Genomic DNA, 12,887 nt, shown 5'->3' on the forward strand with positions numbered 1-12,887 from the left:
TCTTAGGTGACCCTTGTGAAAATGTTCGCCCTCCGAAGGGGTCGCGACTCACAGGTGGAGAACCTCTGGGTTAGAGACACGGGGAGGTGGAAAAGTTGGTAGATGACAGAGCACTTGCCTAGCATGTAGGGGGAGCTTTAAGGCAGAGCCTTGACACACTAGAGAAACAATCAAAACAACAAACTCGGTTTGGTACACGCCTGAAGCTGAGGAATGAGAACCGCGGTGAGTGGTCCAGGTGAGTTCCAGGCCACGCTGGGTGTCAGAGTGTGTCCCCATCTCCGTCTCCCCTCATGGAAGAGGGGGGAAGTCTACTTAAAGAGAACCTATCGCAAACTTAATTTCTAAAGAAAAGGCCGCTCACACCGCACGCACAGCACAGTGAGCCCGTGCACGCAACACACATCTGCAGGACCGCGCGACTCTGCCACTGGCGCCCGGTGGGTCAGCGATGAGCCACGCACCATTCCCGCCCAGCAGTGTCCAGGGACGCAGTGAGCACGTCTCCTCCAGTCCTGGGGTCTGAGTAGGGGACCCTGCTGCTGCTGCGGTGGCAGGAAGTCCCCGTGAACTACAAATCGAGGCATGCTGGGAACATTCCCCCGCTCCTCCCAGGAAATGTCCTTTGTCCAGCCCCACAGGAAGCCCCAGCGAGGAGGCAGCGGGCAGCTAGCCCGAGTGCCAGCCCGCGGCCGCACCGCCGCTGCACCCGGCAGACGCGCGGGCGCCAGGCTCCGGCATTGCGCTCGGAGCCGCCCGGCGCATCGCAGGTAGGAGCGCCGCGAGGCTGGGCGCGCCCCTTCGGGGATGGGGAGCTGGGCACTGGAACTGACCACCTTGGGGTTGGGGTGTATGCTGTGGCTGAGCTGCCGCGCGAAGCTGTGTCCCACACACCAGGTCGTGGTCTGCCATCCCGTGGGCTCAGGAACCGTGGACGCACGGGGAGCTCTCGCGTCCCTAAAGCCCAGCAGAGCTCCCTTTGGGCTCAGTGATGAGGGGCGGGGAGGAAGAGGTTGAGACTGCGCTGCTAGAGCGAGTCGGACCGTCCCACAGACCACCGAAGGGGGCATCAGAGACCCTAGGAGACCAAACCCAGGGAGGAGCTTCCAAGGCGAGCAGAAGGTGAAGGGCTTTGTGTGCAGCGGTTCACAAGCTTAGATCGCGCTCCCTTTGCCTGCTCAGTCAGCGCCCCCAGCCCCACCGCGAGGAAAAGGGATGAGGGTGGGGACTTTGCGAGGGGCAGCAGGTTAATTTGGGTCCGTGTGAAATGTGTGTCTGTTCCTCTCCTCTCATCTGTCTGCCCGACTCGGATTACCGTTTAGGGGCTGCGACCAGACGGGGCAAAAGGCACAATAAGGACCTGCGGATGGAAGAAGGCTGGGCTAGGCAGCGGCTGGTGGCCCAAGAGGGCTCGTTGTCTGACGTTGCTAGAATTCCCAGTCACAAATGTCCACGTTGGCTGGTCCTGGGCAGGTGGTGGACAGAGCTGGAGCCTGCAGCCAGAGGGCTTATTGAGACTCACTCAGGTGGCCTGGGATGAGGCATATGTTTGGATAAGGGAGGGTGAAGAGGAGCCGGGACACAGGGGCCCTGGGTGTATCTTACAGCCAGAGTACACAATAACAGGACTCTCGAATGGGACTTTACGACTTCCTCTGGGACTTTCCATGATTAACCATTTTCTTACCCCCCTCCCCTCCCCCAGTGAATCGGCTGCCCCTCTACAGGAGCATGAGGCATACTTTAATTTGGTGGTGCTGTAATCCTGCCTATTGAGTCAGGCACAGTTGGCTGTCAGCATTCCCGTACAGTGGGTCTCTTCCCAAGAGACCGCTGTGGTAAATGCGGTGAGGCAACGGCTAGCAAGCTCGTGGTCTTGGAGAGCTGTGGTGGACAAGTGGGCAAGTTTGAACACAGCTGGAGTGTGACTCTTGCTCTTCCACGTCTATCCAAATGTATCCCTTCCCTTAAGGAAACGCTTGGTTGTTACTTAATGTTCAACACACTTTAAAGCCAAGTGACTGTCTCTTAAGTAGGGAGAAGGGTTTACCGAAAGTTCACAGGAGGAAGGATGCTCTGGATGGACCCCGGGCAAAAGGCTTGGAGGGGGAGAAAGGTTTCCCACTGGCGTTGCTAGTTAGATGAAACATGGGAACTAAGTTGGAAGGAACTAACTGGCGTTGTCCAGGCAGCTAGTATTAGAATATGAAATGAACAAAATGTTCAAATGGAACGAAACGCATTGAAAAAGGTCTCCAGTTGCACACACTGGCTGTGTGTGTAGGAGGAGGTAGGATCCTTGGAGGAAATTGATGGCTCAAGAGAGAGTGAGATAACCTGAGATTGAACCAAGGGAAAGTCAAGCTGCCTTCTAGGTCATGCAGGACACACACACACACACACACACACACACACACACACACACACACACACGATGGCGTTCAAAAACTACAGGAATAAAGGAGTAAGTGACAAGAAATCAGAAAACTCAGAGGATGCAGCCAGATGGAAGGAACCAGGGTGACCTCACTGGAGGCTGCATGTCTGAGGCTGATGAATTTGCATAACATTTCCTCTTCCTCCTGCCAAAAGCTCTTTGGATTTCTCCAGAATCTACTTATCTGCCTAATTTTTTTAGTGTCCTGGGAAAGGAAGGAGAAAGTGTAAAAGTTGGTTACTAAAAAGGATACAGCCAGACAAGAAAGAACTTGTCTACTTCCAAAGCAAGAACACAGAAAGCCTCATGAAGAAGTCCAGATCGCAGCCGTTGTGGGTGCCTCGAGTGCCGTTTGAGAAGTTCTCTCTAAGGCGTTGTTTTCCCTTTCTTTGCCTCTTGGCAGGTTTCTGGGTATACCACATGCTATTTAGTGTTAATGTAACTGACAAAGGTTAAAAACTTAAATTTGACATTCAGAGTTCTTGACATATCCAGCGCCTACCCCCTTCTCTACTGTATCTACGTTATCTACTGGTGCTTGCAACAAACAGCTTTCATCCCAAGATACAACACACATTCTTGAGCATTGGTTACTCAGGTCACACCACATGCCTGTAGCACATTCCTGTGCTGCCTCTCATTATTTTTGTTCCAATCCACAACTCCCTCATGGGAGTCTTTCAAGAATTCCTAGTTGGTATTCGTCTTATCCTCATGGCATTTTGGTGACATCTCTCCCAGTCTGTCGTGAGAGCTGTTCATCTTGTTCTCCCTCTAAATTGCAAACACCCCCCCCCAGGACAATGATTTTTTTTTTCCCTGCCTGATGCTTTATAACTAACTAGCAGATGCACAAAGGATGTTTGATTTGAAGTTCATAAATAAATGAAAGCAATGAAAAATTACACACATCTTGTATTTATTTATAGATCAGGTCTCATGTAGCCCAGGCTGGCTTCCAACTCACTGTGTAGCCAAGGATGACTGAACAGCTCTGCGGCTCCCATCCTTCTTGCCTCCATCTCCTGAATGCTGCGGAAAGAGATGTGTTTCAGGACACCTAATTTTATGCTGTCCTGGGAATCCAACCCAGGCCTCGGTGAAAACTTGGCAAGCACTTTACCAACTGAGTTCCATCCCCAGCCCACGTGCGGCTTATTTTATCTCTCACTTGGTTTCTATAGTAAAGCCATGGAATCTTTCTCATAGACTTGGGAGGACTCATCGCGATGGGAAATAAAACCTCTAGTTCATGGTATACCGAAACTTTTCCTTTTCCCCAGTTTTACAAGACCCTGAAAGCATTTGTCACGGTGTCTAGTAAAAGATGTTCGTGGGAACCATGTTACTGAGCCTCTTTGCCAACCTGGATTTCAAACTCTAGCAACATATGGAATGGATTAATGCAAGTGCATAGTCAGTTATTTTTATAGGTCTACACCCGAAGAAGGTGATTTTCTTCTCAGTATTAAAGTGTTTATGAGAAGGCAAGATGCCAAGGACTATCCTGCTCTTTGCCACCAAGTCAGGCATCGAACATGCCTCTTCCTTTTTACAGACTAAGTCGACTGCTAGGGCCAAAATATAGCAGTAGAAGAACAGGGCCGATTAACTCCTCAAACTTTGTTTCCTTCCAGTTCAGTTTTTGTCCCCACTGGTGAATAATTGAATATTTTTCTTGCTTTCTTTTCATGTGATTCATAGCTATCACCATTTACGGAATACATCATTGAATACGTCAGTGATTACAGTAAGACATTTGGGGCTGGGGACTTGCGTGCCTTAGTTGGTATAGTGCTTGCTTTGCAGGTACAAGGACACGAAATTGATCCCCAGAACCCATGTTAAAAAAGCCAGGCATAAAAAAAAAAAAAAAAAAAAAAAAAAAAAAAAAAAAAGCCAGGCATGGTGGCATGTGCCCTGGGGAGGCAGAGACAGGAGGATCCCTGAAGCCAGCCAGCCTAGCCTACTTGTCGAGTTTCAGTTTACGGAGAGATCTGACTCATAAACATATGGGTAGCACCTGGGTCACGACACCCAAGGCTGTCCTGTGGCCTCCATATTTATTCACCTGTGTCCATGTGCACCTCTGCACGTACACAGAACAAATTAGACAGCTTACATGAGTTGCCTCATTTCATCTGGTAACTGCCGTTATCTCCATTCTAAAAACAAGGAAACCGGAGGTCAGAGAGACGTCAAGAAACTTGCCTGGAGCCCCAGATTCTGAACTGGAGATGCATTGGAATGTAGGTCTGTTGATCGGCACAACTTTCAGAACTGCTTTCTGTGGGAGGGACTTGCTCCACATTCGCAGGTTCCCTGCCAGGCGCATCGTCGGGCTTCTAAAATCATCTGACTGGCTCTCATTCTGAGAAGTGAAGTTCTTTCTTTACAAACAAAACAACAACAACAACAACAATAACCAACCACATTTTCTTCAAGCCTTTAATTTCCTATGGCCATCAGTTGGAAAGATCAAATTTAGAATCCTTAAGGCCTTTGGGCACAGAACTTTGCCCCGAATTACTGTTCTTTTTTTGTTTTATGTTTACTTCCAGCCTATCTGAATTTTTTTTCTGTTCTTTCCAGGCTAAGTCTCTTCTCTTCCCAGTAGATTGTCTTGGTCATTCCAGGCCATCCTTAGCCTCTCCTTCAGTCTCTGGCATTGCCTGAAATGCCTGGGTTTCATTGACTTCTTCATGAAAATTCAACTGCACACATGGCAGGGACTATCTGTCCAGAACACAGCATGGCATTTGGTGGACTCTCAGAACTCTGTTCACGATGAATCATTAGTCATGGGTAAATGCAGACATGGAGGCATGAAACATCTTAATGCTGACAGCTGTCTTCTATCGTAGAAGGAAGACAAGAAAGAAACTGGTTTTCTTAGTTATTGTTCATGTTTTTTCAGTGGGACTGACTGCTAAGCTCCAGCTGGAAGATGCAGAGCTGCGCCGTGCTTTGGTGTGCTTGTGCTAGCATCCTTGCTGAAAGGTGGTGGAGGGTAATGACTTCAGGTTGTGTGGGTGGGGTCCCTGCCTCAGCTATGTCCTTGCTGGCCTGTCTACCCTCACTGGAGCTAGGGAGAGCCTTTTTACTGTCCATGTAAGAAAACCATAGGGGTTCCCTGAGTGCCAGTAGGGAGGGAAATAAAAAAAGAGAAAGTCTGGGGTGAGGAAGCATTTCTGCTAACACCTCTGAGAGAGTGAAGAGGGATTTGGGCTTTACTTCAGCAAGTATGGATGGCGGAGCAGCCTCTCCTCCTTGAGTGGACAGGACCGTCAGCTGTCACGAGGTCGAACCCGACTTCCGACAGGTGGTTCGTGGGATAGCTGTGTCTATCTACACAGCAGATCATGTTCTGTGCATCTGTCTCCCAAGCTAGGTGTGGCCATTCTTCAAGGAGGCATATTACATCCCTGTGGCCTTCTGAGACCTTTGTCAGGATCCTGCTGTAAATCACAAGGCAGCAACCATTATTTCTGGGTTTTATTTCTAGGAAATGTCGCAGTTTGGATTCACTGCCGTGCACTGCCATGTGGTGAGCACATTTTGCTTGATGCTTGATGAAGGGCATTACTGAAAAGTCTCCCCTTTCCAATCGACTGTTTTGCTTTTCTGTCGTACTTGGGAACCTTGGTAAAGAGTCACATTTTCTCCCTGCGCTTTTGGTAACCCTTCAGCAGATATGAATAAAGATTTCTGACAATGGTAGGTGGTTTTGAAAACTGAACTGAAATATAAATCTGGTAGACCTAATCTCTAGCAACACAGAACCTAGAAGAATGGTAGCTTATGGCACGTTCAATAGATATTTTTGATTGTGCGTTTATTAAACACATAGCCTATTTTTAAATATTTCATTTTCCTTCTTGCCTAGTATGAGGGTACTACCAACTTTCTACAAGGTCATGTGGGGAAGAGCAAATGCTTGTAATCTGAGCTGGAGCAGTTTTTCGGTTCCTGGGAGAGTTGAGCAGAAGGTCCGGGATCCCCGTGTGCCTCTTGTCCCACTACTCTCAGCGCCCTGGACCAGCTTGGTGCGTTTGTTACGCCCGGGAAGCCCGTTACTGCCTCTTCCCCTAAGGTCTCCTGTCCACTTCTGGCTTCCTCTTGGTGGTGTGCACTCTGTGAACCGCCACATGTATAATGACCTGTGTACTGCTGTGACAGTGTACAGGACAGTGTGATGCTCCTGACGTCACCGGCGTTCTAATCTTTTGCCCATCACTCCCTTGAAATCTTTGGCAACCACTGGTTTGTTTTTTGTTTTGTTCCAACTCTCTCTCCGTAGTTTTGCCTTTTCCAGAGTCATAGACATGGGACTGAAGTGTATAGTCATTTTCACATTGTCTTCTTTCGGTAGTATACATTTTTTTATAGATTGATAGATGTGTTTGTGTGAGTGTGTGGGTGAGTGTATGTGTGTGTGCCTGTATACTTGCATGTGTGTGTAACATTTCATTGGAATGTCACAGTTTATCTAGTCATGTCTTCAAAGACATTTTAGTTGTCTCCAAGTTTAAGATCAAAGCTGCTGTAAGGGATTTATGTGCAGTTTTTTTTTTTTTTTTTTTTTTTGTTTTTTGACAGGCTTTCATCTTGTTTGGATAAATACCAAGGCGTGTAAATGCAGGTCTTATGGTAAGACTATGCTTAGTTTTGTAAAGAATGTACTGTGTTTCCCCCAGAGAATGCAGTTCTCTGCTGCTCTGTTTACATCAGCACCAGGTGCAGTAGTTTTAGGTTTGCACATCCCTGAAGGTGGGAACAATGTCTCACAGCTGGGTTGCCATTTCCCAGAGCCCATGATATTGAACACTTTTTTATATGTGCATCTGGCATCTGTTTGGATTTTTTTTTGATAGATGTCTGTTCAGATCTTTTGTCCATTTTTAATCCGTAATTGTGTGTGTGTGTGTGTGTGTGTGTGTGTGTGTGTGTGTGTACACTTGTGCAGAGGCCAGAGGTGGATGCTGGCTGTCTTCCTTAATTGTTCTCCATCTGATTTATTTTCTTAAACAAATGTCAGTGATGGCTTAACATTTATTTATTGATTTTATGTGTATGGGTATTTTATCTGTATGTCTGAGGCCCTAGGACTGGACTTACAGATGATTGTGAGCCACCATGTGGGTGCTGGGAATAGAACCTAGGTCCCCTGAAAGAGCAACCACCGAGCAGTCTCCCTTGTCTCTTCTACCTTAAGTTTTGAGACAGGGTCTTTCACTGAGCCTGGAGCTCACTGATCTGACTAGGGTGGATGGCCAGAGTCCCAGGGATCCTCCTGTCTGTTAGATTATTTAAAAGATTATTCTGCTGGACAGAGACAGAAGGCAAAAAGGGAGGCTTGGTCTGACTTTAGGCGGGACCATGTTTACTTATGGCAAGTGGGTGTCTTCGTCATCCGTATGTGATGATGGCCAAAATGCCCTCAGAGGAAGATGGTATGTGGGCCCCTTATAGGGCAGAAAGACTTCAGTAGTCCATAAGGGGAACTGGGAAGTGCATTTCTTCAGCAGAAAACTAGCATTCCTGGCTCCAAGAGGATATAAACAAAATACAGGGTAGGGATACTACAGTTGTGTTCTGCTGAGGAGGGTCTTTGTTGGAGGGGGTAGTTCTGCGTCTATTGAGAAGGGGTCCTCAGGTCACATAGCGGGGGGAGTCTTAACTTGATCAGCTGCATTGGATCATGCTATTGTTGCCCTGCATTCCTGTGGAGACGTGGGAAATAATTCTTAGAGGGCTGGAAATAGATGATTTGGTTACAGAGTAAAACTGCGAGATTTTTCTGGGAAGGTTAAGGGATAGGGAGGAGCAGAGGTGGGCCAGTGAGAGAAAGTGGGCAGAGAGCTGATTCAGGTTGACAGTGACTAGCTCCATTGTCGTCAAAATGAACCAGCAAGACGCAGCTTCAGAGGAAGGGAACAGGAGGCAATAGAAGAATCATGTAACAAATTGTATCTGGCTTGGGGTGAAAGGATGAAGGGCCCTCTTACCTAGAGTTTCTCCACAGCGTTTAAAAGGTCTTTTTGCAGATGTATCAGAACAAATGGAGCTGTTGTAGGGCGAGAGCTATCTTGAGAGCTTACACAGGACATTTTGTTTGGGTAGAGGATGAAGTTCCATAAGTAAAACACTTTAGAGAGACGGTGTAAAAACATAAGTATGGGGTTAATAGGAGGGGAAGAAGTGATCAGGGGAGGAACCAGGGTGGGAGGGAACCAGGAGTCCTTACATAGGAAGAGGTTTGTGGTTGATTTTTTTCTGGTTCCTGCTTCTCCGCTCCATCTCAAACCAGTTAGGATTCGTTGGTGTGGAAGCAACATCTTTTGTGGAGATGGCACAGACCTCACCTCAGTGGTCAGATCCAGTCCTTTTTAATCTTAGAGGACCTCAGCAGGCATGGAGTCTGCTGGTCCTGAAGGCTCTTGAGCTGGTCTGAGCTGGTGAGACTGGGGGCGGGTCATGGATGAAGGGAGGCTACAGTCCAGCCGCTTTAGTTCTGAATTCCCAAAACAATGGCCAGAGTGACAAGAAGAGGGACGAGTTGGGTGGCTCACGGCCCATTAGCCCCCTTTTAGAGGTCACCTAAACTGCTTTTAGGGATTTGGGGGTGTCGATCTCTAAGTAAGGCTGACAGAAGGGCAGTGAGGGGAGGAGCAGTTAGAGTGTCCATCCCAGGGGCCATGAGAAAACTTTAACAGTTGGCAAAGATCCAGAACGTAAGCCAGGAGGTATTAACTGTGCAACTTTGTGGGGAACGTTAAGAGACAAAGTTACCTGAGGAAAACTTTTGCGTCAAGATTAACAGGAGTTAAAAGGCAGTTGTACCACTGGCGGGGCCATGCACCAGAGCTCTACTGAAGGACGAGGTGACTGTAAGCAGCTGTTTGTCATGGCTGACTTCTGCCTAAGCAACAAGCCCCTGGAAGCTGTGTATAAGAAGTCAGTCAAAGTCGGCATCCAAGGAATGAATCTGAACAGAATGTGTCTAAGAGATATCCCTTGCTTTTTTTTTTTTTTTTTTTTACATATGATGAACTTGATATATTTGTTTTCAGTATTAACAATACCAGCCATTATTTAATGAACAAAAATAGTGTCTTAAGTAAAACAAAAGTCTTGGTTAGAAACAATTTGTTAAGGTAAAGTTTTTAAAAATTGGGACTGGTACTTTAAGTGGCCATAGCTGGTATTTGAAACCATGGTAATACATATTTTTGTTAACATCCAATTGTGAGACCTAGAGATAATTTAATTGTAATTTGTATTTCCCCCAAAGAAATGATTTTTCATTTCCAATTTAAACATACTTTCAGCGACAATGACTGCCTTGCTCGATCCTCAGCAGGCACATCTTTAGAATATTTGAGAACAGTCTTTCTCAGCCTTTCTAATGCTGTGACCCTTTAGTACGGTTCCTCATGTTGTGGTGACCAGCGACCATGAATTTTTTTTTTTTGTTGCTACTTCATAACTGTAGGTTTGCTATTGTTGGAATCATAATGTAAATATCTGATATTTTGCAGGATATCTTATATGTGACCCTCAAAGGAGTCGGGACCTACAGGTTGAGAACCACTGTTGTAGAAAGCATCCTAAGTTACCACCCAAGTTAGTGACTGCTGTGTCAGTAAATGATTCACTTTACAAAGTTTTCTAAAACTAACCCTATTAACAGAACTGTTAAAAACTACTTTCTCATTCCATGCACTCAACCAACAGATGACAGATGAAAGCAGTCAGTCATGTCAAATCTGTAAGAAATAATTTACACCATAGACCGAATTAGCCACGAAGGCTAAAGCCAGCTCTTTGCTCCTTCTCCAGGTCACCACACACTGACCGCAGTAAGCATATTTCTTAACACGATTCTATTTAAAGATAGATTGGTTGTTTAGAGGCATAATTTATAAAGCCAGATAACCAAATTAAATGAGCTATGGCAGATATTGGCTTTGGGAATTACTTAGAAAACATCCACAGGCTTCACTGTCAAAGCCTGTGTACGCCTTGTAGGCTTGAGGTTGCAGGCTCCGGCTGTGGAGCTCTCTGTCTGTGTAGAGACTAGATGATGCTCTCAAAGCGCCACAGGTGAGCCCGGGTTGGAGCGACTCTCCTCATCTAAGTTATCTCCTCCGGAAGAATCTAAAGGCTTGGAATATCATTCAATAGAATCATTTGTTCACTCTACAGGTATAAAACCAAACTGTCAAAGACTCTGCCAGGATGTTCTGAATAACTTTCCAAAGTTGTGAGTTTGGTAACAGAGTATCTGGCAGCTTCTTTTAATGAGGGAACACGAGTGCTTAGGGTGTAGATGCTGGAATCAGCTTTTGCTAAGAAGAATTAAATGCCAGGGTAAAGGGCATGACCAGTTGAATTAGCATGCAGGTGCCTGCCGGATAGTAGGCTTAGGTACAAAGTTCTCCTGTTCACAGCATCCTTGCATGTCAGTTTGGGAGACATTGAGGGCAGAGCGATTGTTATTTGCCTCTCGGTTGTTTTGGATGTAGGTGCTGACTCTGAGATCCCATCCCTTTACAGTGCACTGCACCATATGTTAAATTATCAAGAGGCAGCTGTAGAGAACGGAAAGGGAAAGAGAGGCTTGATGTGACCTCAGGCTCGACCATATTTGTTCACAGCAAGGGGGTAACTTTGTCACCCATGTGTACTGATGGCCAAAATGTACACAGAGAAATATGGGGTGCGGCCCCTTATGGGGTGGAAACGGCTTATGTAGTCCACAGGGAAGCTGGGAAATGTAGTCTTTCAGCAGGAAACTATCTGGGTTCTGCCTCTACAGTGTAGTTAAGGGAGTATTCCAGCCTCTGGCTCTCATATGTGTTGTACTAAACCCTTGTGTTTGTGGAGCAAGGATGTTACTGATTGGACCATCTCCTCAGACCTATTGTTGAGAACTCTATGTATTTTGGGTGATGGTCCTTTATCAGGTACATCTTTGCAAATAGTCTCTCCAAGTATAAAGCTTATCTTCTCTTTGTTTTGATACATCTGTACCTGTATCTATATTTGTATCTGAACGTTCCTCATCTTTTTCTTCTCTGAGGGTGTGGGTGTGCCAGATACAAAACCTGCTTTATTCTAGAAACAGGAGACAAAACTATGAGCTAGACTTGAAGAAATACCTGCTTCTTACTCATTTTTGGTTTTTTAATGATGGTCTGGAAGGATGGCTCAGCAATGAAGAGCACTTAGTGCTCTTGCAGAGGACCCAAATTCAATTCATGTTGGCTCACAATCCCTTGTAACTCCAGTTCTGGGAGATCCAGTACCCTCTTCTGGCCTTCCAGGGCACCATGCAAGTACATGGTACACATACATATATGTAGGCAAAATGCTCAGACACTTAAAATAAAGTAAGAATGATACCAATGGATTGTAACCACCCAGAGGTTACCATAGGAACCTTTTGTTTCCATTTCCCTAATTCCTAAGGGATGGTTGGGTTTATTGGTTGAGTCTGTAGTTTGTTGGCTATTTCCAGTCACCACCTCCTCTGTGGCACGTAATCTTTTCACACTTCTTTGAGAGCTTGTGGTTGCTGCACTGCTGGTCACTGCTGTCCTCACCATCAGTGAGACTCAGAGCATCTGCATCGCCACAGGCACCTCTGGCATCAGAGCTTAATTCTAGACCCTTGGGAGAAGGGTTTTCTTGATTGGCAATTGGACATAGGAATGCGAGAAATTAGGACATCCATACCTTTCTAATTGTAGTAAGACAAACAAAACGGAACTGTCAGAGAATCGCTTCCCTTCACACAGACACTCCACATTAAACACAGGTGCCTCCTGGTGTCTGCATTGTGCCTGTCCTCTTCCTCGTCCCGCGACGTTTTTACTCTCATCATTACTCTGGAATGGTTGTGTGTTGGTCTCTTCTCATTTGTCATCCGATTGCTGCTGTTGCTTGTCCTATCTGTTCATGAGAGAGAAGCAGCTGAGTTGTCATGGCTGGGGAGTATTGGGGCGCTTTGCATGCTGGGCCATTTGATATAAGCAAGAGGTGATGATACTGGACCAATGATGCAGAATTCCTTTTGGAGATAGTTCTGTCATGTTTTTAAGTTAACTACCAGTCTCTGTAGCGACTGCCTCTGTAGTGGGATAATTTGACATGTCTGGCTCCATGTTTCGATCTGGTTAAGAATGCCAAGTTAGCTGGGTATCGTGGCGCACACCTTTAATCTCAACACTTGGGAGGCAGAGTAAGGTGGATCTCTGTGAGGTTGAGGCCAGCCTGGTCTATATAATGAGTTCCAGGACAGGCAGAGCTACATAGTAAGACTCTACCTCAGAAAACAAACAAAATGAGCTTTTGAAAAAAAAAAAGAAAAAAAAAGAAAAAAAAACAGTTGTTTTCATGGTTCTAGCTTACTTGATGTGATCTTGGCCAGGTCACTAGATTTCCT

At 46.2% G+C, this 12,887-nt stretch overlaps 1 protein-coding gene across 1 annotated transcript in view; it reads left to right on the plus strand.

Annotated features, from left to right (window-relative positions):
- The first annotated feature begins 249 nt into the window (after positions 1–249).
- Positions 250–12,887, plus strand: part of Znf697 (zinc finger protein 697) — a 38,593-nt gene continuing 25,955 nt past the window's right edge. Inside the window, exon 1 of the mRNA XM_028862813.2 lies at positions 250–770. The gene's annotated coding sequence lies outside the window, so the exon portion shown is untranslated. The remainder of the gene's footprint in view (positions 771–12,887) is intronic.

The sequence above is a fragment of the Peromyscus leucopus genome, chromosome 6 (genome assembly GCF_004664715.2).
Source record: "Peromyscus leucopus breed LL Stock chromosome 6, UCI_PerLeu_2.1, whole genome shotgun sequence".
In the NCBI taxonomy this organism is placed as follows: Eukaryota; Metazoa; Chordata; class Mammalia; order Rodentia; family Cricetidae; genus Peromyscus; species Peromyscus leucopus.